The 27,223-nt window shown below is 37.3% G+C and overlaps 2 long non-coding RNA genes across 2 annotated transcripts; one reads left to right on the forward strand and one right to left on the reverse strand.

Moving 5' to 3' along the window:
* On the forward strand, positions 1–27,223 carry LOC138918754 (uncharacterized). The gene is made up of 4 exons (XR_011428470.1): positions 1–283; positions 1,311–1,373; positions 8,719–8,847; positions 26,430–27,223. It is a non-coding gene; the product is annotated as an uncharacterized lncRNA (long non-coding RNA).
* LOC106781912 (uncharacterized) lies at positions 1,439–2,760 on the reverse strand. Its single transcript, XR_001378699.3, has 2 exons — positions 2,461–2,760; positions 1,439–1,600 (listed from the first exon to the last, which is right to left on the reverse strand). It is a non-coding gene; the product is annotated as an uncharacterized lncRNA (long non-coding RNA).

The following is a 27,223-nucleotide window of genomic DNA, read 5'->3' on the forward strand; positions in this document are numbered from 1 at the left end:
AGTTCATATATCTCCACAGTTGAAGTTCTGTTGGCTGAAATGAAAAACCTTCATCTCGTCTTAACCCTTGTGACCATATTATGTTTGTGGAGATCAATTGGAATGGGGCTTGGTAGTTAGGAGTGGTGAAAACATCTAAAGAAAGGAGTGGCAGAAGAAAAGGCAGAGGGCCCGGCCTGGTGGTGCAGTGGTTAAGTGCGCCCATTCTGCTTTTCAGCGGCCCGGGGTTCGCCGGTTCGGATCCCGGGTTCAGACATGGCATCACTTGGCACACCATCCTGGGGTAAGTGTCCCATATATAAAGTAGAGGAAGATGGGCATGGATGTTAGTTCAGGGCCAGGGCCAGGCTTCCTCAGCAAAAAGAGGAGGACTGGCAGTAGTGAGCTCAGGGCTAATCTTCCTCGGAAAAAAAAAAAAAAGGAAAGACAGAAACATAGTTTTTACCCAGTAGCCAAAGCTGTGAATTGATTTAGAACTGCCAAATCTATTTTTCAGCTCAAATATACTTTATTGCACTGGAGGATATCCTTGTCAACATAGGGCACTAGGATTGTTTGGGAGTGATTTTAACAAGTGATATTGATAGACACAACTACCCCAGGCATAACCGTGGCTTGCTAAGTAAATGCCAGCTCCAGGCTAGGCATTGTTCTAGATTTTGATAAAACTTACATCAATAGACCCTCATAGTAACCTAGTGAGTTAGATGATATTTGTCATATTCTATGGATGCAAAAACATAAAAAAAGCATGGCAAGATTAGCTCAACTAGCAAGTGGCAGAGTTTGGATTTCACACTGAACCTGCCTGGACAATAAGGCCTGGGCTTCTGTTGTAATGCCTTCCAACAGGAACCTGAATCACTTGTAATACATGCCTGGTAGTAAAGAATTTACAACTTATTGGCAGCATGGACAGGATCCATGAATCAAGACCAAGGCTCCTGGGGCTGGCCATGTTATGTTTGTGGAGAGCAGTTGGAATAGAGCAGTGGAACCACCTGTGGCCGAGTGGTTAAGTTCGCACACTCTGCTTTGGTGGCCGAGGGTTCGCATCCTTGGCATGGACATGGCACCACTCATTAAGCCATGTTGAGGTGGCGTCCCACATGCCACAACTAGAAGGACCCACAACTAAAAATATATATATATACAACTATGTACTGGGAGGATTTGGGGAGAAAAAAGCAGGAAAATAAAATGAAGATTGGCAACAGTTGTTAGCTCAGGTGCCAATCTTTAAAAAAAAAAAAAAAAGACCAGGGCTCCTCTCAATCAGATGCAAAGACTGTCTTTATCTCACCTCTCAGTCAAATCCAGCTTTGCTTTTGGATCAGCAGTTACCACGTCAAGACACTTTCTGGTGTGAACAGGTATGTGTTTCAGAATCAGTGTCCTTTTTTTCTATCCTGTCATAAAAATAATCTCAAACTCTTAGTGGCTTACAAATAAACATTTATTTTTATTCTCACAATATGCATGTGGTTTGGTTGATGTAGGCAGGACTTGGTTGGGCCAGGTTGGACTCTAGGCTTCCGACCGACTTCAAGTCTCTGTCCTTACTGCCTGGGACATGTTCTCCCCATGGTGGATCTCAGGACTGCAAAAGAGAGAGAGATGTGATGGCTTGTATATCCTCACTCCAGAATTGGCCCACATTCACTTCTACCCACATTCCACCGCCAAAACAAATTGCCGTCAATGGCACAGGAATGTATTCTCCACCACAGTAGAGGCACCGCAAAGCCCCATGTCTAAGGCATGGATGGAGGGAATGAAGACGTGGGAATAATGTGAAAATAATTTCTGCAAACCAAGCGTTGACTCCAAAGCCCACACTCTCATGGCATGGCTTTATCTATCTGAAAGGTAGGTAAGAGCATTTATCTCACAGAGATCTAGTGAAGATAAAGTGAGATAATGTGTTTAAACCATAGGGGATAATATCTTGCATAGTGAACAATCAACGGCAGCCTTTATTATTGTTTTTTATGCTGCACTTCTACTATTTTTACATTATTAGCTCTTTCACACCCCTTTGGTTCATTCAAATCAATAAATTATTGATCCCTTGTTTTACTCTTAACAAAAATTATTAAATAAATACTTATTTAATTGCTATTCTGGCTTAGCCTTACTCATTAGTAACTAAATCTGGTGCTTATCTGCTTGCTTGTTTGGCTTCTGGGCATCTGCATATTCAGATTCCTGATATACTATTTTTTCTTTAACTTGTCATGATTAGTTTAATTTCTGACTGTGACTTTGCCTGAGTATATGTGAGTGACTTTTGATCGCATTCGACTAATTTTTGATCTCTACTAAATCTGTGAATTTTGATTATTCATAACTTCCTGGTTTTCATGATCTAATTTTCCATCTCCCTATCATTTAAACCTCTTTCCACTGCAAGCCAAAGAAAACTCAATGAAAACAGGCTTAAGCAAAAGGGGAGCTTACCCTAAAATTCCAGCTGTAAGGGCGGGTCTCAGGACAGACCATAGCAGAATTCACTTTCTCTCTTTTCCCCTTCCTGGCATCCATCTTGCTGACTCAGCTGTCTTCTCATTTGCGTGCAATTTCTCCCTTTGAAAGCAAGAATGTTTCAGCAACCCTAGACTAAATACCAGCAGGTTAAGTTACTCTTCCCTGGAAGGTTCAGCTCAAGTTTCATTGCATATTATTGGTTCTATTGGGAAACAAGTGCATCTCTGAACTGATGACCATGGATTGGAAAAATACTCCAATTGGCTTAAGCATAAATCATATGCTCCCCACCAGGAGTTGAGGGCTGACTCAGTCTCATCTGTGTTCATGGGCTAAAAGTGGGGGAAGGGTATTTTTCAGAAGTCAACAATGGGAGGCAAGAACAAATACAAACAAAAAATGTTTACCACATTTCCTGTCTTTAGTTTCTCTATCATTTTTAAGGCATTTGGTCTAAACAGTGCTCATGGAAGCAAAAATTCAGCAAATAACAAATTAAGTATATCTGTATAGACAGAGATTCTGGGTTTTATAGCTTCTTCTCTCCTCTCTATCTACCCCAATCCCCAACCATAAATCACATTGGACCACTGAAATTAGCTACATACATTTATTCCATTACATACAAACTTTAGATTTTTGTCTTTGGGGCTCTCTGGACCCCAGAGCTAAATGAACAGTCTTTGATTTCTGCAAAGATTTAAAATCTGGCAAATAAGTTATTTTTGACTGGCTGTGCTACCGACAAGGACAAGGTTGCAGAACATTGTTATTATTCTATGTCTGTTTCTCAGATAGTTCATTGACCTGCAGTTTTCAGTAGTTTATGGAAAGTATCATCTTCTTCTGCCCTATCCCTTCTCACTCCAATGAACTATATGTGTATTATGGTAGACTTTTCAGTATCTGTTGTTGATCCTGATGGTACTAATGTGAAGGCACATGTGTGAAATATTGCACATTACTGAGCTCTTTCTCACCTATTCTTGTTTTTATGCCTTATAACAATTCTGCGAGACAAGTACTACCAATCAGGAGTTGAGGCCATTTTAAACTTTTAAAAAGCCATACAAAGACTTAGAGGTTTAGATTATCTGACCTCATATTCAGTATTCCTTCCACTAGCACTACTTTATGGTTTAAAAAAACTCATCTCAGCCTGGGCCTTAAGGAGAAGAAGTAGAAGCTTTCGGACATTTGGCAAAACCATGGCAAGTGGAATGGAAAACATCCTCTAAAACAATCCTCAATAAAACAAGTTTTGTCTTTGAAGTGGATTTTATTTGATCCAGTTCTATCTTCAGAGGATAAACAATTAATAAGCCTCTGTATTTCAGAAAAGGTAGCACGCAGATAGACTTATATTTTAGAAGTTTGAAAGGGATATGTGGGGGTTCTAAATCAATTATTTCACATTCTCTGAATTTTTGTATTCACCATTAATGTAGTGTTAGAACAGATTGTGCCTTGGGAATTTTACGATATATTAGAAATAATAAGCTTTGTAATAATTATATAATTCATCTTGAAAAATTACAGTGCTAGATAATATATTATTGCAACCATATATTATCTAGTCTTGCTTGACTAGACCAGAACCAATAAATTATTTTCAATCCCATATCTTTGCCTGTGAATGGAAATGTTTCATTTGCTTAGTTCTTACTAATCTATAGATTTGAGACACTTAAGTGCCATTGTACATATAAGACCATAGAATCTTTTTTATTCCAATGATTATTTATTCCTTCTGGTAAATTGCTGTAAATGACTACTAATTTCTGACTTAGTTATAGCACCATTCATTGGGAAACAACTTTGCATATCACTAAGTTATTCTAAACTTCTAATAAAATTGTTTTTAGTCTTTCTGTAAAAATACACCTAGAGAATAATTTCCACAAAACTTTGCTTTCTTTTTTTCTAAGCAGTGCTGGTAATTGGTCATTCAGGACCCTGAGTATGGATATATGGTGATAAATGTGAAGATTGGAAACATCGTGTTTTCTTAGTCTACTGAAAAGAAGAGGACTAAGATGAAATAAAGATTTTTGTAAATTTATTTCTTGTGAAAAACAAATTCAAAGAGATAAATGTAATTCCAAATATACTTAAGCCTAATCTGGGCTAGAGAGCCAGCAGCTGCTTCAGGGCTGCTGCACAGGTTCCAAGAAGCTCTGACCACCCCTTTTGCAGTCCTAAATAATATTTGCATGATTCAGACACCAATTTACAGGAAAAGAAGCCAGCGCTCTTGGCAGTATTAAGATGTGCAGTAAGAATATTACAGTAATGTTTATAGCTTTTTCTTTGATGACCTAGATAGCCCCTAGCCCAAGTGACATCCTGGGCCTATTGGATTCCTATGTTACCTGATAATTAAGGTCCAATTATAAGAATTCCTTTATCCTTAGAGAAATGTAGGACCTACGGGAAAGGACCTTCCTTCTGAACATGTTTATGTATGGCAATAAAGTTAAAAGAACTTAAAATGCAGACATAAATTTAAAAAATATATTGGCAAGGAATGACAACAGAGCAGCATGGGGCTTGGTGAAGTGACCTTCAAGAGAAAGGGCCCAGTTTCTCTGGGTAGTCAGTCCCATCGTGCTGGCTTCTGTTTGGGGAACTGGGTTTAGTTTATGAAAATTCAAAGGTTCAGGGCTGGAGCTCTCTCATTTCTTTACTTTTCCTGTTTGTTCATTTGTTTGTTCACTTTTCATTAGTTTTCGTACTACTTTATAATCTTTTGAAAGCCCTTTGTTCCTTCCCTAATTTTACACTCAATAATTTAAGGATATCATATCACCTTCTCCTTAAAACTTGAAATTTAGATTTGGAACTCAGGAAACTTAATTCATTATTTCAAATATTCATCATATTGTATTCATTACAAAAATAAGAGATGAGTCAGCAAATGTTCATTTCTCTGTCTCCAAAGAGAGAATGTCTTTTTTCTCCTCTCTTTATTACTCCTGTCTCTTTTTTCTCTCTTTCCCTTCTTGTCAGAGATGTATCTTTTTCTTATAAAAGGAGATATCAGAAAAATTTCCCTAGATGAGAACCTGCAGGAGAAGTGCAATTTTTTGTTGAGTACAGGAACCTTGTGCAAATACTTTTTTTATTATTATATCTTTTGGGAGGTATAAGGGTGTTTTGAAAGTTTGATAGTGTGTGAGCTTTGTCAGAACTTTGCACTTTCCTGCTATGAATTGGAAGATGGATTGGGTACCCACAAGCATTGAAAACAGGGGAGCTGCTGGGACCTGTGCTTGTCAGTCAGGTGGGATCATAGACACAAGCTACATAAGCTGTGTCGCCAACATGTATCAAATGTGGGTAAGTAGATATATATAGTGGAATACCATTCAGCCATAAAAAAGAAGGAAGTCCTGCCATTTGCAACAACCTGGCTGGATTTTGAGGGCATTATGCTACAAGAAATAAGTCAGACAGAGAAAGATAAATACCATATGACCTCACTTACATGTGGAATCTAAAAACAAAACAAAAACAAATTCTTAGAAAAAGGGGTTAACTTCACGGTTACCAGAGGCAGAGGGTTGGGGGTAGGGGAATGGGATGAAGGTGGTTAAAAGGTACAAACTTCCAGTTATCAGATAAATAAGTACTGGGGATGTAAGGTACAACATGATGACTACAGTTAACACCGTTGTATGGCATGTTTGAAAGTTGCTAAGAGAGTAAATCCTCAAAGTTCTCAAGACAAGGAAAAAAATTTCTTTCTTTTTTTCTTTCTGTAACTATATGAGAAGGATATTAACTAAACTTATTGTGGCAATCATTTTACAATATATGTATGTGAAGTTGTTTACAGTACATCTTAAACATATACAGAGCTCTATGTCAATTATATCTTAATAAAAGTGAAAAAAATCGTGGGTAAGTGATAGACAGGAAGATGAAGAGATCCTGTATCAGACGAGGAAAGACATAAGTGATGTGCAGAGAGACACAACTTTCCTTTCCACTCTACGAAGCAACGCTTTACCTAACCGGTCTGCTCTGTTTATCACTCTGCTGGTCTGTGGTCCAGCCTCAGTCCATCAGGCTGTTGTCGGGGAGTCAATCAGCGCTTGCTGTGTGCTGAATGACTATTCTTACCTGAGGCCAGGGAAAGGTATGGTTAGCATTGTCCTGGCACTAGGAAGTGCAGGAAAGCTCCAATAACCTCCTCCTTTTTCCTAAATCACCTTCCAGTCTCTGGCTAATGCCTGCCTTCATACAAGAGCTCCAATGCTTAAGTGATGAGTCCAGAATCCAAACTCAACGAGTCACTTCTCTGTTAGACGTCTCAATGGCTCCTGCTTGCTCATGGGATAAATGTCAAACTCCTGACATGGACTACGAGGGCGTTTTCATTTGCCTGTGCTTTTGGTCTCACGTACAGTCACTGTCTAGCAAGCCAGGTATCTTCTGGCCATAACCACTCACCTTGTCCGGAGATGCTGTTCTCTCTGAGGAGCTGCTTTTTTCTCAGCTCAAGAGTAATTTCCCAGGTACCCCTGCCCCCAGTGTCTGCAGTTACCAGTAACTCCTTCTTTGTGAATCAACTCATCCATTACCTCTTTGCTGAAGTTTGTCTGACTCGCTCCTTATTTTCATATGTACAGCCTTTAATCCTCTTTCCTCTGTACTTCCAGTTTTTTCATGACCTGCCATATGTCTACAATGGATGGAGCTCCGTGAGACTCAGAGCAAGCACGGTGTCTGTCTTGTTGTCATCATGTCACCAGTATTTTGCACAGGGCCTGGTACATAATAAGATCTTAACAAATTTTGGTTGAATGAATAAATGATGAAAAAATACTAAATGCTAATATGAGGTGCTATTGGAATTAGGGTAAAATTATACCTTTATTTAATTTGAGTAAAAAATAACAATATGTTGTGTTTTGTCTAAAGCACCATTATTTCCAGAAAAATTGCAATCTGATAACATTTGAAAAACAGTGGTCTAGGCAGGAGAGTAGGAGGCCTAGTCTGTGAGGTCACTCCTTTGAGATGAGAAACAGATGCATGTGAAGATGAGGAATGTAAGGCTGGTATCCATCTCCCTGTCTATTCCTCCTTGATGTCTTCAAGGGCTATGGCTACATCTGACCTGGTTCTTTGGACCTCGGTGCCTACCACAGTACCTAGTACACAGTGGGTGTTCATTAAATATTTGTTGAATAAAAAAATGAAGATAACACACATTCTAATTAGACATGAAAAAAAATCCTTGTCTTTAACGAGCTTATGTTTCAATAGATACCAGTCACTACCTGATGTCAGGGTTTGTCAATCTCAGCACGTTTGCTGAAGAGATAATATTTCAATATTGCAACACACACCAGATATGCCTTCTGGTATAGGGTTAATGTTCAGAGGTATTGCTATAAATCAGTCTTTAGCTATCTTTTTCTTCAACAATTCTCTCCTCCCTCTCACCCCAGATTCTTTGTGCATCCCACCCCAACTTTCATCAGGTGCATTTTCTCATCCGTGCTCCCTTCCTGCCTGTGAAACTCTTAAACGTGGCCAGATTTCTCGCTCCCAAAAAAAATTTATGAAAAACTTATGGATGGGCCAGAAACTAGGATCTTCATACCTAGTGCTGAACTTTGAGGCTCCCTTGGGTTCTAGAATGTTTCTGATTTATACTGGTCTGTCCAAATTTTGACTCATTGTCTTGTCATAATTTATACATCTCCATCCTTCTAATTTCAGGCTATCCAGCTAGTTTCAACATTAGCTACCATGATTCTAATACAACCTCCAGATCTATGTAATTATATAATGCCTCACTGTTCCCTCTTCCAGCTCTCAGTGCAGAGGTTTCCTTGCTGTAGATTTGTGATCTAGATGCTCATAGCCTCAGAACTGACAGAAGAAAAAGATGGGATAAGGCTCACTGCCACAATCTCAACACCATCAGGGGCCTTGACTGGGATGGATTCCCTTAGAGTCCAGAATTATCCCTCTCTTGCTGCATTTACGGCTGAACAAATAGGCATACCTGGCTTTGGAACCAACATTCACAAACACGTGGACTTAGTATTTCTTTCCAAATAAGAAAGTTTCCTTAAGATGACTCATCACTTCTCGGAGAGAGCTCTGGGAAAGAGTTCTGGTGGAAAGATGGGTGTGAGTCCCAGGGCCCTGAAAGATTGATGTATCTTCTTTGTGCCTCTGACTACCATCTTTTAACCTTTTTGGTTCTTACAGTTTAATAAACTTTTCTTGAGTGTCTACCATGAACCAGATGCTGTGGATATCAACATGAATAAGACATAAGTCTGTACCTCTGAATCTCCTATGGAGAGACAAGCGGACTTGGAGTTTCAACATAATGTGGTGAGTGTGCCGTGACACCAGTGAGTGGAAGCTGGTATAGAAACACAAGGAAGAGCCGTTTTGTCTAACTCAATGGTTCTCAAATGTTGGTGTGCACCAGAATCACTCAGAGGGCTGACTAAAACACTACTGGGCCTGGGGCCACAGGTCTGATTCAGTAGGTCTGGGGTTGAACCCATGAGTTTGCATTTCTAACAAAATACTCAGGTAATACTCCTGCTGCTGGTGCAGGAACCCCACTTTGAGGACTTAGGGGTACTGAGGAAGGCTTTCTGGAGAGGGTGATGCTAAGCAAATTTAAAAGGATAAATTAAGCGCCAAGGGAGAGAATTTCAAGAAAGGAAAGAGTAAGCACAAAGATACAGTGGAATCGTGCACAGGATGTAACAGTGTTTCTGGAGAACACAAAGAGCAGGGGCTGAGGCAGAGGGTTTGCACGCAAGAGAAATTTAGTAAATCAGTAAGCTGTGGGACTTTTTTTCCCTCTGGCAACCAGTGCTGGAGTGGTTACCCTAACGTTTTAGATTTGTCCCAACCTGAAAAGAATCACACAAATGCCAAAAATTGTGGGTAATTCTTCCCCCCCGGGCCACAGTCAGAGATGGCCTTATGTAATGGATGTCTAAAAGGTGAGAGTTCGTGAGAATATTTTAAGCAGGCTGGAAAAACTTGGGTGTACAATGATTACAGCCTACATGAACAAGAAGTGGAAATTCAGTCATGTTCTATATAGTACCCGTCAAAAGCAGAGGTTTAAAGATGCTTGTTTGGTAGAATTCAAGAAGTCTACTTTATTGAATGTCAGTAGGAGCCTAAAGCATACTTTTGTAACTATTGTTTGCCATTTCCAGTTATACATCAAACAGAAGTTAAAGTAAAATCCAGTAAAATCCAGTCCAGAAAATCCTTTTAATTCTTTTTAGATTAAATACGTGTAATTAACTACTGCTTATAAATAAAATTGGAGCTTCCATTTATATAAAGAGAAAAACTCTGGTGCTATCAATGGAGTAATGGTTTTTGTTTGAGCTTTTATTTGCGTTAATATTTATAATAATAAAATACATCATGCAAAAAGCATATATTGAAAATAGGCATAATTTAAAGAATATTAATAATATGAATCCTATTATCCACTTTAGAACATGGCTAGTATCTTTGAGACATCCAATATACTTCTCCCCAATCAAATCCCCCCATTCTGCCCAGAGGTAACTACTAGCTTTACTTTTCGTTTAATAATTTCCTTCATTTTCATGACAGCTTTGTCACATGTGTATTCAAAACTATATATTTTTTTAGTTCTGCCTTTTTGAAACGTAAATAAATGGAACATTACTATGTGTGTTCTTAGGTCCCTCGCACTTTTTGCTTAACATAAGGTTGTTGAGAATTGGCTACATAGACATGCATAGCTATAGGTCCTTCATTCTCATGGCTGTAGGATATTCCATCGTATGAACAATCACAATGCATTTGTCCAGCTGCCTTTAATGAACATTAGGTGGTTTCCAGTTATGTGTGTGTTTCATCACAAGCAATGCTATTATGAGCATCGAGCATGCCTGGTTGAGTTGTGAGGTATCTGTATGTTCAGCTTTATTAGGTAATATTAATTTGTTTTTGAAATCACTCGTTACAAATTGTTCATTTTCTCTGGAAGCAGAGGAGAGTTCCTTTTCTTTGTCTTTTGGCAAGCTTTTTATTTTTTTGTCAAATCAGAAAGGTGTTAAATTGTTGTCTTTAAATCAGCATTTCCCTGATTAATAATGAAGATCATTTCATTTGCATTTAAATCTTTATTCATGTTTTCTTTTCTGTAAAAATCTTTGTTCACGTCTAGATTTAGGTTGAGTACTTATTGATTCATAGGATTTTAAAAAAGCCTAGACACTCATCCTTTATCAGTTATATCTGTTCTAAATATTTTCTCTCAGCTGTGACTTTTTTATCTATGTATTTTGGGGCATCTTTTGATTTACAGGATTTTTCATGTTTCATATAGTTCAAGGTGTTGAACTCTTCCTTTACGATTTGTGCTTTTTAAGCATAAGCTACAGAACTATTTTAGATTTCCTTCTAAAAGTTTTTAGGTTTCATGTTTTTCCTTTCACTTTTAAGTCTTTACTACCTTTGAAATTTATGTTTGTGTGTGTGGAGATGTGTGATATAAAGGATCCATTAACATATGTCTAATATGAGCAATCAGTTGTTTCTACACCACACCTCGTGATCTGCAATTTTGGCTCTATCTTCATATACATGTTTCTCTGTTTCTGGAGTCTTCTAAGTCTCATTGATCTATCAGTCTATCCGAACGTCAGTCACTGCCACACTTTATCAGTTACTATAGTTTCAAAGTGAAGTGATATTGCTCAAGGCAATTCCCCACGCCTGTTATTCTTTTCCAGGAACGTATCAGATATTTAAATCCTTTTATCTTCCATATATATTTTAGAGCTTGGCTTTTCAAATTCTGTTAAAACCAGGTTGAAATTCTATTGAGGAGTTCTTTGAATCTGCAGATAATTTGGGAAAAATTGGCATTTTTGCCATGTTGAGTTTCCACAGCTATGAACATAGTATTTTTTTCTATTTATTTAGATTTTTAAATATCTTTAATTTATGTTTTATAATTTTTTTGAAACATACATATCATTCAAAAAAATTTTTCTTAGGTTCCTTATATTTTGTTGCAACAATATATGGTATCTTTTTTTAAACTCAATTTTGAGGAATTTATCCTTTGTGTATACAAATGCAATAGACATTTCTACATATGTCAGATTCTATATATCTGACAAATTTCTTAAGCTATTTTTATTTATTCTTGCTATTTGTTGATGAAGTTGATTGGATTTACTATGTAGAGAATCATATATTCTGTGATGAAAAACAATACTGTTCCTTCCTTCCTAATCTCTTTGTTTCTTTTACTAGTTTTACTGTGCTGACCAAGACCGCTAATATTTACGTGTAGTAGGATGCTCAGTATGAACTGTTGCTAGATATCCTTGATCAAGTCTATCAGTGAGGATGACTTTAGGTATTAAAACAAACAACTTCAAAATTTAATAGGTTTAAAAATAGGAGTTTCTTTCTTGCTCTGTGACAGCCAGTTGCGTTTGCTAGTTGTGGTGGCGGGTGCTTAGCTGCACAGAGTCATTTAGTCACTTAATCCTTAGAGTCCAGTCAATTTAGTTAAACAGATGGAGAAAGAGGGTCTTATGGTCCAACCCCAGAAATAGTGCACATCTCTTCCTCTTGCAGTCTGATGACCAGAATTCTGTCACATGATTACATCCAGCTGCGAGGGAGGCTACAGAGGTAATCTTGTTCTGTGCTTGGATAAGAGGACCAAGGATGCCACAAAGCCCTAGCAATATCTGTTGTGGCAATTTAAGGAAGTTACCTTCTGTTCTTGGTTTGCTTTTTGCATCTATTTAGATAATCATGTAGTTTTTGTCTTTTCATATGCTAGTTTGAAAAATTACTCTAATGCACTTTCTAATATTAGAAGCAATTTTATGTTTATGGAATAAACCCACTTAGATATATTATGAGGCAATTGTGATAACCACTACGCTATGGAAACCACCGCTAAACCCACTTAAACATATTGTGTTTAAAATTGTTTAAATAGAAATGCATTTCTGCATTTTATTTGCTAACGTTTTGTTTGGAATTTTTGTGTCTATATTCAGGAGTTTGTTTGGCCAATAATGTTCTTTTCTCATTAACATCTGTGTTCGATTTTCTTACCAAGAATAAGTTAGACTCACAGAATTATCTGAGGATTACTTCATCTCTTAGTACTTTTACAATGAAGCTTATCCAATTTTTGAATTATCTGTTCCTTGATTATGAGACAGAATTCATAAGATTCTTGAATGTTTAGTAGAATTTATCAAGAAAATTCTCTAGGCCTATTTCTTCTTGTGTCATAGTTGGTGATTCATATTTTTCTGGGAATTCGCTCATTTGCCCTAAGCCTTTGTATTTGTTGCAAAATGTTGCATGTAATAAATTCTCATTTGTCTTTGTAATCTCTGCTGTGTCTGTAGTTATAGCTTTCTTGCATCTCTGATATTCTTTTGGGGATAACTCTCTTTCTCTCTAGTTATTTTTTTTCATAATTCTTACTAGAAGTTTATTTTATTTTGTTTTTAAAAGAATTACCTTTTATACTCATTTATCTCTATTGTGTGTTTTTTAAAAAATTTCGTTAATTTTGACTCAGGTATTTTCTTCTGTTTGCTATCTTTGGATTTATTCTTCAATTTGTCCATGCTTCTTAATTTGGATGTTTTTGCTGATTATTTTCATATTGTCTTATTTTCTAATATATTACATTATAATATTGATTACCTAATATATTAATATCTAGTTAATTTATTATATTCCGATATACTGTATATTTATATACTATATATAATTTTCAATATAGTAATTATCTAATATAATATCCAATATCTAATATAATATTATTTTATATTATCTTTGGAAAGTTTTATCATTTTACCTTTCTTAATTCTGCTATCCAGCAGGAATGTATTTTAGATTATAACGTGAAGTGAGATTTACGATTCATTCTTTTCAATATGGATATTCAGTTAAAACTAGTTTATCTTTAAGCTTGCCTTTTCTCTATTCTCCTGGAGTGCCACTTTTTCATACATTAAATACCCATGTTATATGTGGACCTCCCTCTGAACTCTCTGTTCCGTTCCATTTCCATTTGTATTTCTTTGCACCAAGCCATGCCATTTTAATTCCTATACCTTTATGAGACTTTCTATCCAGTAGAGTAAGTTCTCCAAATCAGTTCTTCCTCAGCATTGTTTGAGCACTATTTGATCCCTTGTCTTTTCACAAAAAATGTTAAAAGCAGCCTATCAAATTTTTACAAAGAACTCTCAAAATGATTTTTAGAAGTCCTGTCTAATTACATATAGTAAAATTCACAGATCTAAGTGTACATGTCAAAGGGTTTTGACAAATTTATTCACCCTGGTCATTACCGTAACCAGCACCCCAAATCTTCTCTCACCCTAGAGACTTCCCTTGTGGTCCTTTCTGGTCCTGCTGTCTGGAAACTCCTGCTGCTTCGGCTATAGACTCATTATTGAACATCTCCAGAAATGTCAATTTTTTATTTTTTAACTTAGAGAGGAGACAGATTGCTTGTGTTCCTCGGTAGATTCAGAATTTGATTTTCAACAGATCTTATCCTCTCGGTTTGCTCGCGGCGTTCATAGGATTTATGACTTACTGGTAGGATGGCTGGGAAAGCACTTTGTGCTTAGACTATCCCTTTCTTCACCAAAGCTCAAAGGGCTGCCTCTCTATAGTACTTTCCATCTTCAAAGCTTCCCACAACTCATTATCTTCCCTCTCCCACCCCTGGGGCTGGACACGATGCTTCTCCTCCAAGGAAAGTCTTTTTGTAGAACGCTGGTTGGTCCTGAATAGCTCACGTCTAAAATCCCTGCGGTCTGTACCCTCATTGTTCCACTCTTTGTAAATTGAAACAGTCTCTCAGTAAAATCCTTGGGTATCTTTTGTCTTTTTTTATATTTTTTATCTTTCCTGGCAGCTAATTAAATTTTTCCTAAAGACCCCCAGACGTGGTGAGATGAGCATGTCTTGACTTCCAGAGTAATTATATGGATTTTCAGTGTAGCAAAAATAGATATAAATATGTGTATTGGATCCATTTATATTTCTGTATGGTCCTATAAAAATGTTTTCCATTGAGCAATACGACATAAGTATTTAAAATCTTACTTCTTTTATTTTATATAATTTTTTTTAGTTTTCCTTTCAACTTAAATATTTAAGATTTGAGGACCTGATATTTTTAAAGAGATGCTCAAAGATGTATAAAGTGAACAGGAGATAAATGATGTGAACTCTAACCTTCACTTCCAAAGTGCCTATCTGCCTGACACGAGTGAGAATTTCGACACGTGAGCTCGTATCACACAAGACTTTTCCCAAGATGCACTTCTTCCTCACAACAGATAACTCAGAACTTATGTAGAATCTTCTAGTACAGAAAAGGATATTTATTATGCTGAAGGTAGAGACCAACTGTTCTTATTGTTGCTGTTGGAGATAGAAATAGGGAATAAAACACTTTTGGAGCAAGAGCAAATGAAAGGAAGAAAATGTGGCATTCAAAGTCTGGAACTGGCTATAGATTGTGGAAGTGGGGTCCTTTTAATATTTTGGGGGAAATGTTTATATATATGTATATATACACATATCTTCTTTGGTAAATTCCAGGGATCAGAAAAGATTGGTATTAATTTTAAGTCAGAGAATCTCAATTTCAGAGTACAAGAGATTCTAATACAGTGTGTTTAGCACAGGATTCTAGAATCTGCATGTTCAAGAAAATTACAGGCTAAGACTGAAGAAGGTAGTCATGATCCACATATTGGTAAATAGACCTTCTGGTGATGTCTGTGTAGGGGCGGGGGGCAGTGGCTGTGTTCAGATGTTAAAGAGACAAGATAGATTTCCTTCTTTTGGTGATTGCATGTAAAACACATTCAAACACTCACACGGGGGGAGAGAGAGAGAGAGAGTTTGCCTGCCGTCCCTGCAGCATATCATTTTCTGGGCTAATCTTCCTAAAGCCTACATTTAGGTAACTATGATGGCTGCCGATTGTGAAAGTAGCATCCTCATCCTCTAAGCCATTCAGATACTCTGTCTTGTTCTGTTAAAGTACTCTTTTGATATTGGGGCAAAGGAAAATCACATCCATAATGTATATTGAGCCCTGTGAAAGATATTACCAATGAATGTAAGCAGTGACAGCTGTATGCTTCTTTTACCTCCATATCAAACATACTTATATTTCAAATCCAAAAGTTGGAAGAAAGAATATATCGCATGTAAACCAATTTTTAGTAGCTTGCAGATGTTCTTCCTCTTTTCTTATCCTGCCTCCATCACTCACAAAACACATTGCCTATCTTAAAGCTGTCTTTGGCTTTAAAGCATTAAGCAACTTGCAGAAGAAAGTATAAACTTTATTTATGCCATTTTTTAATATGCTACTCTAGAGTGTTGATTTCCCTTAATATATCAGAATGGGAATCACACCTGTGAATACAGATGGCTGAAGATAGAGCAGAACCCAAATACTCACACACTCTCCTGCATCACCCAAGTACTCTCCTCAGAGTAAAAGCAAGATAACTTATTAGAGTAAATGTGGTAATGCAAAGAAATGCATATGTTTTGAATGATCATATTCATATAAGATTAATATAATTTAATCTCCCATTTTAATATGGGCAAGGTGGGGAGAAAGAAAAGTTAGGAACAACCCCAATGAATGCAATCTCTCCTTTGGCAAGTGATGGGTGTTCCTGCCACTTGATAGCACAACATGTAAAAATGTGGGGGCCCAGGACATTCAGAAAGTGACAATGATTACGTGATCCAAACTATGTACAAACTCCAGCTTAAAGGGAAACACTCTAACAGACAGGTAAAATGGAAAATAACTGTAACATGTTTAATCCACCCAAGCCACTCCTGCCTAGACAAGATCGTCAAGATTCACGGTGAGGAAAATTTAAAAAGCTCAAGTCAAAGCTTCTGAAATCCACTCATCGTCCGCTCAACTCGTACTGAATGTAAAATCAGAAAGCCACAGGAGTCAGAGAGAATTGAGAAAAATATATCCAGTTGGTTATAAGTTTTGGCTGTAAAATGAGGATTTAGAGGAAATTGAAAATTTAAATGTGATTCAATGAGCAGCGAACATATGATACACACAGTATGCTTGTCTCTGGGGCACCACAAGCAAATTGGGTAAAATGCACACGCTCTTCTTAAGTAAAAGTACAGTTGTCCATCACAGAAAAATAAGGCAAAGTGCTCATCTGTCCCTGGGGTGTTTCTATTTATGTTTTTTGTGTAATGAGTTGTAATTGTGCCAGCAGCTATCTTCACATTTTGGGATTATAGGCCAAGCCACAAAAAAGCCTTTCAGGTTTGTTTTTCCAACCACTGAGAAGCTTATACGGTATTTCAACTGAAGCCACTTTGCAAAGCCTTTGTGCCACAGCTGCTCCCTACCCCTCATTGACTCTGGTCCCCTCAGATGTGTAGAAAGAGATGAAAACAATAGTCACATCAAATTCGCCTTTGAAGTTGATTTCATGGAGAACAATTCTGCTCCTGAAGATAAGTAAATGAGCTGAAACTATTCCTATAGCAGCTATTAGTATTGAGGTAAATTATTTCCTGTATGTTTTAATAAAAAATATTGAAAATGACTGAACTTAGTATGGGTTAAGGACTATGGGGATAAAAAAGCAATAAAATACCTTTCCTGACTTCATGGATCTTACAATATAGTGAGAAAAATGCAAATTGTGAATTCTAAAGCATGGTGGGCTTTAAGATAGCTGTGAAGAGTATTATAATGGAATTAGTTACAAGGTGCTGATAATAAAAAATAAGTGGGAACCGAGGCTTAGGGTAGGTTTTATCAAGGAGTGATATAGAATTTTCAAAAGACTATAAATAATATTGGTGCTTAGATGAATTGAAAAAAGGAAAACATTTTTGGAAGGAAAAAAGGATGAGCAAAAACAGTAATATATTGGTTTTAAGAAGAATGACCATGGATTTGAGATGGCTGACATTTTGAGTGCAGCATGAAGAGCAACATACAGTAGAAATGTGGGCTGAGTGGAAATAGAGGCTGGTGTCAATCTGTGAGGAGGCTTAAATATCATGCTACTGAGTCTTGATTTTCAGATGGTGTGAGCAAACCTGTGTTTTAGAAGCAGAGTGGCATGTACATTATAGAGGTTCCAATTTGGGGACAAAGTTATGAGGTGTGGAAGTAATCAGAATGAGAATCTCTGAAGGCCAATAGTAGGAAAACAATAGTGATAATGGAAAAGGTGAAAATATTATGGAGATGGAATAAGAAGGACTTGTCAACCAAGTGGTTGTAACAAAATGGAAAAAAAGTCGTTCATTGAGATTCTAGGAATCCAGGAAAAGGCACACTGGTCTAGCAGGGCTACTCATCAAGAAGAAGCAATAAGAGTGTCTCTAGGGTGTGGAAGCCGAATGTGGGGAAGTTGGCACTCCCAGCATATGGGCTGTACAAGGGGCCAAGTTAGAAGAGAGAATGTCAACAGGGTATGGAAGCTGGTTGGTGCTGGATATGGTCTCCCCAACATGGCACTCCCAAACCCTCAGGAAAATTACTGTATTCACAAGATTGCTGATTTGAACAGATTTTTTGGGTGAGTGGGATTAGATAAATAATATGTTGAATGCCTCACTCATTTTAAATACTCCATCCATATTAGTCTTTTTTTAAATGACTTCTTCCCACTCTCATTACTGAAGAGCTCAAGATAATATAAAGCAGTGTAGAATAAAATCAAAATGTTGTCTGGAGAATAACAGAGTTGAGAATGCCTGAAGAAGTATGCTTTGTAATCAAAATGAAGAATTCGGAGATATTTGACTATGTGAATTGATAGAAAAGAATTCAGGTTATGTTCACCTCGATATGCTAGATGTGGGGAAGTCCCATTTGACTTCTGAGTTATTTAGATGTGAGGAGTAAGGAACAAGATGACTATGAAGATAACTCAGGTGTTTAGAGTCAGTTCCTGGGAAAAAGATGATTCAGCTTAATGAAAGCAGAAAGATTAGATAAAGGTGTTGAAGCAAGAAGAGGAATATGTTGAGCTCAAAGTGCTGGCGAGACATTAAAAGATGTCCAGGAGTACCAATCTGGAACTACAGTTAGAAGCTGTGGCTGACAATGTGTACTTGTAAATCATTAGCAGAGAAGTGTCAAATAACACTGAGGGAAGGGGGTAGAAAGACAGATGGTGGAGGACAGACTGTTGTAATTCATCCAACAAATATTTATTGAACAAACGACTTGTATCAGGAACTTATCTCTCTGCCAGAGATACAGCAATGAACAAAGTAGACCAACTCCCCTTTTTTTTCCATGAGGAATGTGGCTGGTGTGAAAGTGGGATGAAGAAGATGATTTGGTAAGAGGAGAGAGTGATAGGAGATGGAGAGTAGAAATTGTTAGTAAGAAAGGATAGGTACAAGAAAAAGTAGCAATAGGAAAAAGCACTAGGCTTAGAGTCAAACAGAACAGTTAAATTACATCTTACTCACTGTATAGAAAGTATGATCTTCATCAAGTTACTGAGTCTCAGTTTTCTAATATGCATAAAGGGAATTATAATTATTTTATTGTGAGGACTAGATAAATCAAACATGTTGAGTGCTGCACTCATTGTAAACACTCCATCCATATTATTCTTTCTTTTTAATGGCTTCCTCCCACCTTCATTACTGAGGAACACAAGAGAAAATAGACACTTGTACATCTCTATATCTCTTGGACTAGTACAATAGCTTCCTACTGCTCACAGCCTAAATTCTAAACTTCCCCTTGTGGCCAATAAGGATGTGGATATGGCTCTTTTCAGCCCCCCTTCCTTTGCCCCTCTCTGTGTGTGTTCTAGTGACACTGGTCTTCATGTGGCAACTTCAATATTGTCATTCCCATTTGGAATGCTCTTTTGTCCTCTCAAATTCACTGTTCACTGGCTAGTTAATTCAGATTTCAGCTTCACTTCCTCAGGAAGTCCTGACTTCCTGGACCCTATCAGGCCAGACAGCTGTTTTCTCTCTCACAGCCCAATTCTCCTTTGTAGCACATTTTACACATTTGCTGTAAGTAAATAATTAACAGTGTAATTAGTAGATAGATGTCTACATCCCCCAGTAGGATGTAAGCTCCAGAACTGTCTGTGCCCAAGTTAGCTTGATGCATGGTCATAAAACAGATGCTCAGTGTGCACCTGTTGCATTTGTGAATGCATGGCACAAGGTAGATGCCCAGTAAATGACTGTTGAATAAACGAATGAAAACATGAGTAGCACATCAGGATGATGCCATTGTAAATAAACGCTAGGTTCTATCTCTAATGGGAAGCAGAGGGTACATTAGAAAAATGAATATCCGTTCTTTACAATATTGACCTCAGGGTCTAGGATAGATAATCCCTTTTAATACTTTTGTATGTGTCTATCACTCATCAACTTTTCTAAACATTTAAAATTTTTTTAATGTGTTTAGGTTCTACTAAGTCTTACACAGATATTATTATAGAAATGTACTTCATTTCTGACATAATATTTACTTTATTTGCAACAACTTACTGTCTTAAACTTCAAGGTTTTCTTCTTCCTCTACTGCAATTCAGAATTTCTGGTCTTAGCTAATAGCCCTATCAGTCTTTATTTTTCTGGGTGGAAGATTCTGACACTGAGAACCTGAGTCTGGCTTAGTGTTTTGTACGTGGTAGAGGCTTTTATATTTTCATTTGACTGACTGGCTCACCTCTTCCTTGGGCTTTGCTCTTCCTTTTGCATATTTATGATATGTTCTTGGAGGTGCAAAATGATACACAATGTGCCTTTTAGTATTCACAGTACCTGAGGGTAGAAGGATAATTTCTTATTAATCTAAAGTCTTCTCTGATGAGATCCTGGGTTGGACCCTTCCTATACCAGGTAATTGCAAATGACTATCATACGTGGTCACACTAAATACTGTCAAAACACGAAATAAATCAGTGATTTTAAAATAGTTCACCATAATAAAATATACTACAAAGTCAAATAAGTGAATTTTTATGATTAGTCTATAATGTGAATAGAATGTGGCTTAAAATCCAATAGGCCTGGGCCAAAATTCTGATTTTGCCATTTATTACTTATGTGACTTTGGTTAAGACACATTTCATGGGCTTCCGCTTCATTTTCTCTGGAAGTAGACTATATCTAGTCTATCCCATTGCTGTGGGGATTAAATGACAAGTGAAGAGTTAGCAGCGGTGGGGACAATTTCTCAGGAAATGGTACTTTGCTTCTTTTCTTTTTTTTCCTTTCAAACAAGAGTATCTATTTCAGAGTACTCTTTTCTTTCATCTGTTTTCTGTTCCTTCACCTCTTTTCTTGCCGTTTTAATTCCAAGTTAAAGTCTTTATAAACCTATCATAATTTTGCGAATTATCTTTGTAATATTTAAGTAACCATGTGACTTTACCTTCTAGAACAGTAATATCTCTATAGAACTTCTACTGATGACCTCATGCAGCAATTAGTTATTCAAAATTCAATTTCTTTATTAATGAATTTCTATTGAACTATTAAATTAGGAATGGCTAAAACAGAAGGGTTGGGCCATGAAAAACAGGGAGTAATCAGAGTTCTAGAAGCATTTCTGAAGGAAGAATGCTTTTATACCTGTGGGCTTGGGGGAAGGGTGGTGGTGGTGGGTGTGATCTGATTAACGATTTTACTTTTTTCCTTTTTCTCCTCAAAGCCCCCCGTTACATAGTTGTATATAGGGAAACCAATCACCCATCGAAAATAGTGTTAGTGGAATATGTTGAGCTAACAGTCCATCAGAGTTACTCGGGGTCAGCTTCCTTCTTTATATTTGTACTATTGGTGTTCACAACAGTGGCTGGCTCTTGCCAGGTACTCAATATAAGTTTGTTGAACTTGACTCAAATTTCTTACAGTTCTCTACTACTAACTCTTCTTTATGTATCTTTGTTTTTTAAGTTGATTGATGTTCTCTTTTAAAAAATAGAATTATTTTTAAATAATAAGCAGCTGAGATTAGATATGTTTTGCATAATCTTTCCAAGTAATTACCAATTCTACGTATGCTTAAGAATCAAGACATTGAATTCACATCCCCAGAGTAAACACACTGCTATTTCTACTTCCTTGGCCACAGATGAAATGCTTTCACCAATTAAACGTCAAAACATACCCCTTCAGGGCTGGCCCCGTGGCCGAGTGGTTAAGTTCGCGCGCTCCGCTGCAGGCGGCCCAGTGTTTCGTTGGTTCGAATCCTGGGCACGGACATGGCACTGCTCATCAGACCACGCTGAGGCAGCGTCTCACATGCCACAACTAGGTGGACCCACAACGAAGAATATACAACTAAGTAACGGGGGGCTTTGAGGAGAAAAAGGAAAAAAGTAAAATCGTTAAAAACAAAAAAATCCAAAAAAAAAAACAAAAAAAACATACCCCTTAGTCTAAGCAATGATGGGTTTGGTGCAACAAGAAGAGTTGATTTGTCAGACTAAAATTAAGTGGTTTGATGAACTGATCCAAATGCCAGTGAGGAAAGAGAGTAGGTCCTTGATGTGTGAGCAGTGCCTCCATGATCCCAGATTGGTGAAAATGTCTGTAGGCCACACAACAAGCATAACCTCAGCAACAGCAATAACAACACTAACAATGATCCCCTACTCTAGACAACAACAGCATCTACAAGAACGACAACACAGCCCTGTGAACAATTATAATGGTAAACATTGTGCTAATTGCTTTGCAGGCATTTTCTCATTCAATCCTCCCAACAATTCTTTAAGCTAAGTAATATTATTAACTTGAATTAAAGATTAGGAAACTGAGGCTTAGCTAACACATCACTAAACTTGTTCAAAAACATCTTCGTATGTACTCCATTTTCATTACCTGAGGAGCAGTAATATTTCCAATAAACTGGGATCAATGAGCTAATGATTTAACTTACTGTGTTAATTGAAGTCAATTTTTTTTATTGAGTTATTGATAGGTTACAATCTTGTGAAATTTCAGTTGTACATTAATGTTTGTCAGTCATGTTGTAGGTGCACCACTTCACCCTTTGAGCCCACCCCCCACCCCACCTTTCCCCTGGTATCCACTAAACTGTTCTTAGTCCATAATTTTAAATTCCTCATATGAGTGGAGTCATACACAGATTGTCCTTCTCTCGCTGGCTTATTTCACTTAACATAATTCTCTCAAGGTCCATCCATGTTATTGCAAATGGAATGATTTTGTTCTGTTTTGCAGCTGAGTAGTATTCCATTGTATATATGTACCACATCTTCTTTATCCATTTGTCTGTTGCTGGACACTTAGGTTGCTTCCACGTCTTGGCTATTGTAAAACAGTGCTGCAATAAAGATTGGGGTGCATAGGATTTTTGGGATTGCTGGCTTCAAGCTCTTTGGATAAATACCCAGTAGTGGGATGGCTGGATCATATGGTAGTTCTATTTTTAATTTTTTGAGGAATCTCCATACTGTTTTCCATAGTGGCTGCACCAGTTTGCATTCCCACCAGCAGTGTATGAGGGTTCCTTTTTCTCCACAACCTCTCCAACATTTGTTGCTATTAGTTTTAGATATTTAATTGAAGTCTTAATTTAATTAATGAGTGTCTCTACCTAATCAGCAGTGGTTACAATGAAAAAGAGTGGCATGAGACTAAATGGTGGTGGGTGCTGAGACCTCTGAAAATATACGGGAAAGCAGCCAAATGCATGAATCTAGAATTAGAGTTTGGTGTTAAGATGACATTAGGAAGGAGAGGCTATGTCTAGAATATTAAAAACCTTAATTATGGAGTTTTGCAATGACTGGATCTATTTTGCCATCTTTATATGCTCAGTGACTAGCTCAGTATCTGGAACTTAAGAGTAACTCAATATCTCCTCATTGCACTGAATCAAATTTAATTAATTCCTCTGTTATAATCACTCCACTATATATAGTTACAGATTTTGCAGTCACATACTCATTTGTAAAACATGGAATTTATTTTATTTTCCTATAGTATCTTAATTTTTATCTAAAGTCCCCATTCTGCCTAATAGCAAAATATTTAATTTAGTTACTTTCAAGAAAAATCAGTCAAATTCAGTGATTCCTCCTCAGTAATTTCAGACTTAAAAATTACACAAAGATATTATTTTCTCTTTTATACTTTCTTGGGTTTATTTTTTCACATGTGTATGGGGATAAGGCAACAGTTACAGGTTCCCAAATACAAGGCAGATTTTTTTTCCTCCAGATTTAGACTTCAGAAAAGGGAAAGTTGTCTTACTTTGCATCACTTACAAATTCTCTTATAGTATAGCCTCTCTCTCTCTCTCTCTCCCTCCCTCTCCTGTTTCTCTCTTTCTCTTTTTCTCTCTCTTTTCTAATTTTAGTAGCATAGTACTAAGTAGGGGGTGTGGAGACAACTAAGTATGACATTAACAATTTTCGATGCTTATGGAGATCACCTGACAGGGTTCATAAAGAAATAGGCAAATTAATTTAATACTGATCTATCTTAGTTTCTTGGGAGTATTACCTTATAATAGTTAGTGGTCAGTATAAGTAAGCTTTTAAAAAATATCCTTGAAAAACAAAAACGTAAATGATTATATTGAAGAGACCAAATTTATGCAATTGTAGGATAGTAAAGAAGCAACTATTCTAAAGTTTTACAGAAGGATACTCACGACTTGGGATAAGATTTTTATCTCCAGGGACAACAGGGCTGCACAAGATTTAAAATGTGGTATTTCAAATGACTTAGTTGGAAGTGAGGGTGATGTGGCCTGGAACACAATATTAGATTCCTAACAAAATGGTGATGTGCCACCAGAGGTCATCACTCAAGTCGAGATGCATGTTGAGAAGGTGAATAAACTGTTTCATGAAGTACGAGAATGGAAAATCACTATGCATGATTTTAGCTGCATGTGTAATTGATGAATTAAATATTTGTCTAAGTGGATATTTGGTGATTTCTTCTATCTAAGCTTAAATTTACGTGTTCAAGTTGACCAAAATGCATTTTAAAAAATGACCTCATTGGGAAAACAGGAAAATTGCCTCATTGTTGGGATCATCTTGTGTTTGGGCATTTACGACGCTTCTCAGCAGGTGCTGGTGTGCACTGACTCTCTGCTGAGAAGTAGAATTACAGAGCTGTGGTTTAGAGCTGCTACCATTCTTCATGTGAGCATTTGCTGATATCTCTGTCTCTCTGTCTTCCAAATACTTTGTCCAGACCAGCATCTTCAGCAGACCCCTCCACATACTCCTTTCTGTGTTCTGATCCTCTTTGCAAACTTCACTCAAACTGGGTGAACTTCAGGCTGATTTCCCAAGTTGCTGCTGGGTCATGGAAGGCTACTTGTCTTGTGATGGAAGTTGTCTCTGAGCTGATATGCCTTCTCAGAATTCAATGTCGAAAGCTCAGTGTAAGCCTCCTTTACCATCAGAATCTCAAATTGATGGAGGCTTTCATGCTGTTTCCCTCATAACTTCAATCTGAGGAGGGGGCAAGATCCAACCAGCCCTGTCTCAGTCCATCGAGCTCTACCTTCCTATGTTAACTCCCCTTCCTTCGCCCCAGTTCCAGAAAATACATCCTTTTTGATGCATCTTTTCTTCAGTCCCTCTTGTCTTATTACTTTTTGATATCTAAGACTCAATCTTAGCATGCTAAAAAAGGATTCACTACATATACATGTTTCCTGGTGTGATGTAAATAGAAGTACACCTGTGCTTGCAAAGAAAATTAAAACTCAATTGATTCAAGCCTCTAAATCTAGCTAACTATCAGTTTGGAGAAGTTACTGGAGAAAGAGGAACAAGTTAAAGATACCGCAAAGAAGCAATCAGCCACGTCCGGAATGCGCTGAACACTCTCAGATAAATGACCCAGTTTTTTCGTACACATATATGACTTAAAAGGGAAAGAAAGTTTGCCAGAGATTAAAAGAGACTTAAGAGTCATCTAAATGCAATATGTGAGCCTTGTTTGGATCCTGAATTAAACAAAGCAACTTGAAAAAACATTTTTGAGGCAATCAGGAAAATTTGGACATGGATTGAGTATTAAAAAATAGTTAGAAATTGTTACTAATTTCATAGGTATGATAATGGCATTGTATTTATATCAACAACAATAAACAAAACAGCAACAATAAAATCACTATGTGAAAATATTTCCAGAAGAAATACATATCTGGGATTTGCTTTAAAATAACAAGACAAAAAAGTGTCAGATAAAACATGACATAGATTGGCAGATGTATCTAATTGTTGAAGCTGAGTGATGTCTACAGGAGGATCATTTTTATATGCTCTGTTTTTGTAAAGATTTGACTATTTCCGTAGTAAACATGAAAACAATAAAACCCCAAATCCAAAAATTTGACAGCTGTGTCTCAATTCTAGATTAACTCCTTCCAACACAACCTCTCAACATGACTACCAGTATTCTGTGGAATCAGGGGCTGTGGGGATTAACGATGCAGGAAAACAAAGATAACGATGAAAAGCTCAAAATTAATCCCACCACAAGTGATTTTTAAAATTCCTTTCAATTAAAATAAAACAAATTTGAAGATTTTATGAAGTATGATTAAATATGTCACATTAGCAGTTTACAGTTTGTCAGGTGTCTGTAAATGTTCTTGTGATTAATTTCATAAACGCATACTTAAAATATTACTGGATTCATGTAGTTATTTGGTCACTATATATGCTCTCAATTAATCAATAGTCAAATAAAACTAGTATCACAGGGAGATTCACAACTTTTTTATTTTAAAAAGGAATTCTCATGCTTGAAAAGGTTGGGATCCACTTATGTAGACAAAGGCAACGGTTTGACAGAAGTTTTTTTTACTTCCACCCCAGGAGTTTTGACCCCAAGATCAAGAGAACTTTAGAAACCAATGTCAGCTTTCGGGCTGGTGTCTGCAGTGATCTTCTGTGCTCTGCGCCTGGACCTGTTAGCCTTTCTGTTTGCATTTCTGCACCGAAGGCAGCCAGCTTGAAGGGCCTCCTCAGTGTTCTTCGACCTGCCCACGGCGGGGCCTGAATCCCTGAGGATGGAGAGGGTGTTCTTTGAACTAAGATAATCCTGCTGCTCTTGTTGCACCACAAGCAGAGAGGGCCGGTGAGGAGCTTTGTGCGACCTGCTATCCTGGGAACACTTTGAGCCTCTTTCCCTGGCTTTGCCCTTTGGCTGTTCTTAGAAGCAGCTTCCTTCCTATTCTCTCTGTGGGCTGCAAGATGAATACGTTCAAGAGAAACTCTGCTCTGGGATGGATTCCCTTCATTGCCCGAACTCCAGTTAACTAGTGGGCCTCCACGGGGATGTTTCTTTTCTGCATTGTGTGCATGTGCCTGTGTGGCTTCTTTGCCATTGGGTGCCTATTTAAACATTGGACACAACAAATTTGATCGCCCCAAGAGCAATCAGTTAGGAACTTCAGGTGGAGGAAGGGAGAGGATTCAGAATTCACTGCAAACTGGTTAGAAAAGCATCAAATTCTGACTCAAGAAATCCTGCTTCTATTTTCATTTCCCCATTATTCTTTTGTGTGACTTAGGAAAAATAGCTGGCCTCGCAAAAGTTAAAACTAAAATAAAGTAAAATAAAACAAGGTAAATTAAAGTAAAATAAAATAAAATCATGCATACATGCA

Source organism: Equus caballus, chromosome 18, assembly GCF_041296265.1.
Source record: "Equus caballus isolate H_3958 breed thoroughbred chromosome 18, TB-T2T, whole genome shotgun sequence".
In the NCBI taxonomy this organism is placed as follows: domain Eukaryota; kingdom Metazoa; phylum Chordata; class Mammalia; order Perissodactyla; family Equidae; genus Equus; species Equus caballus.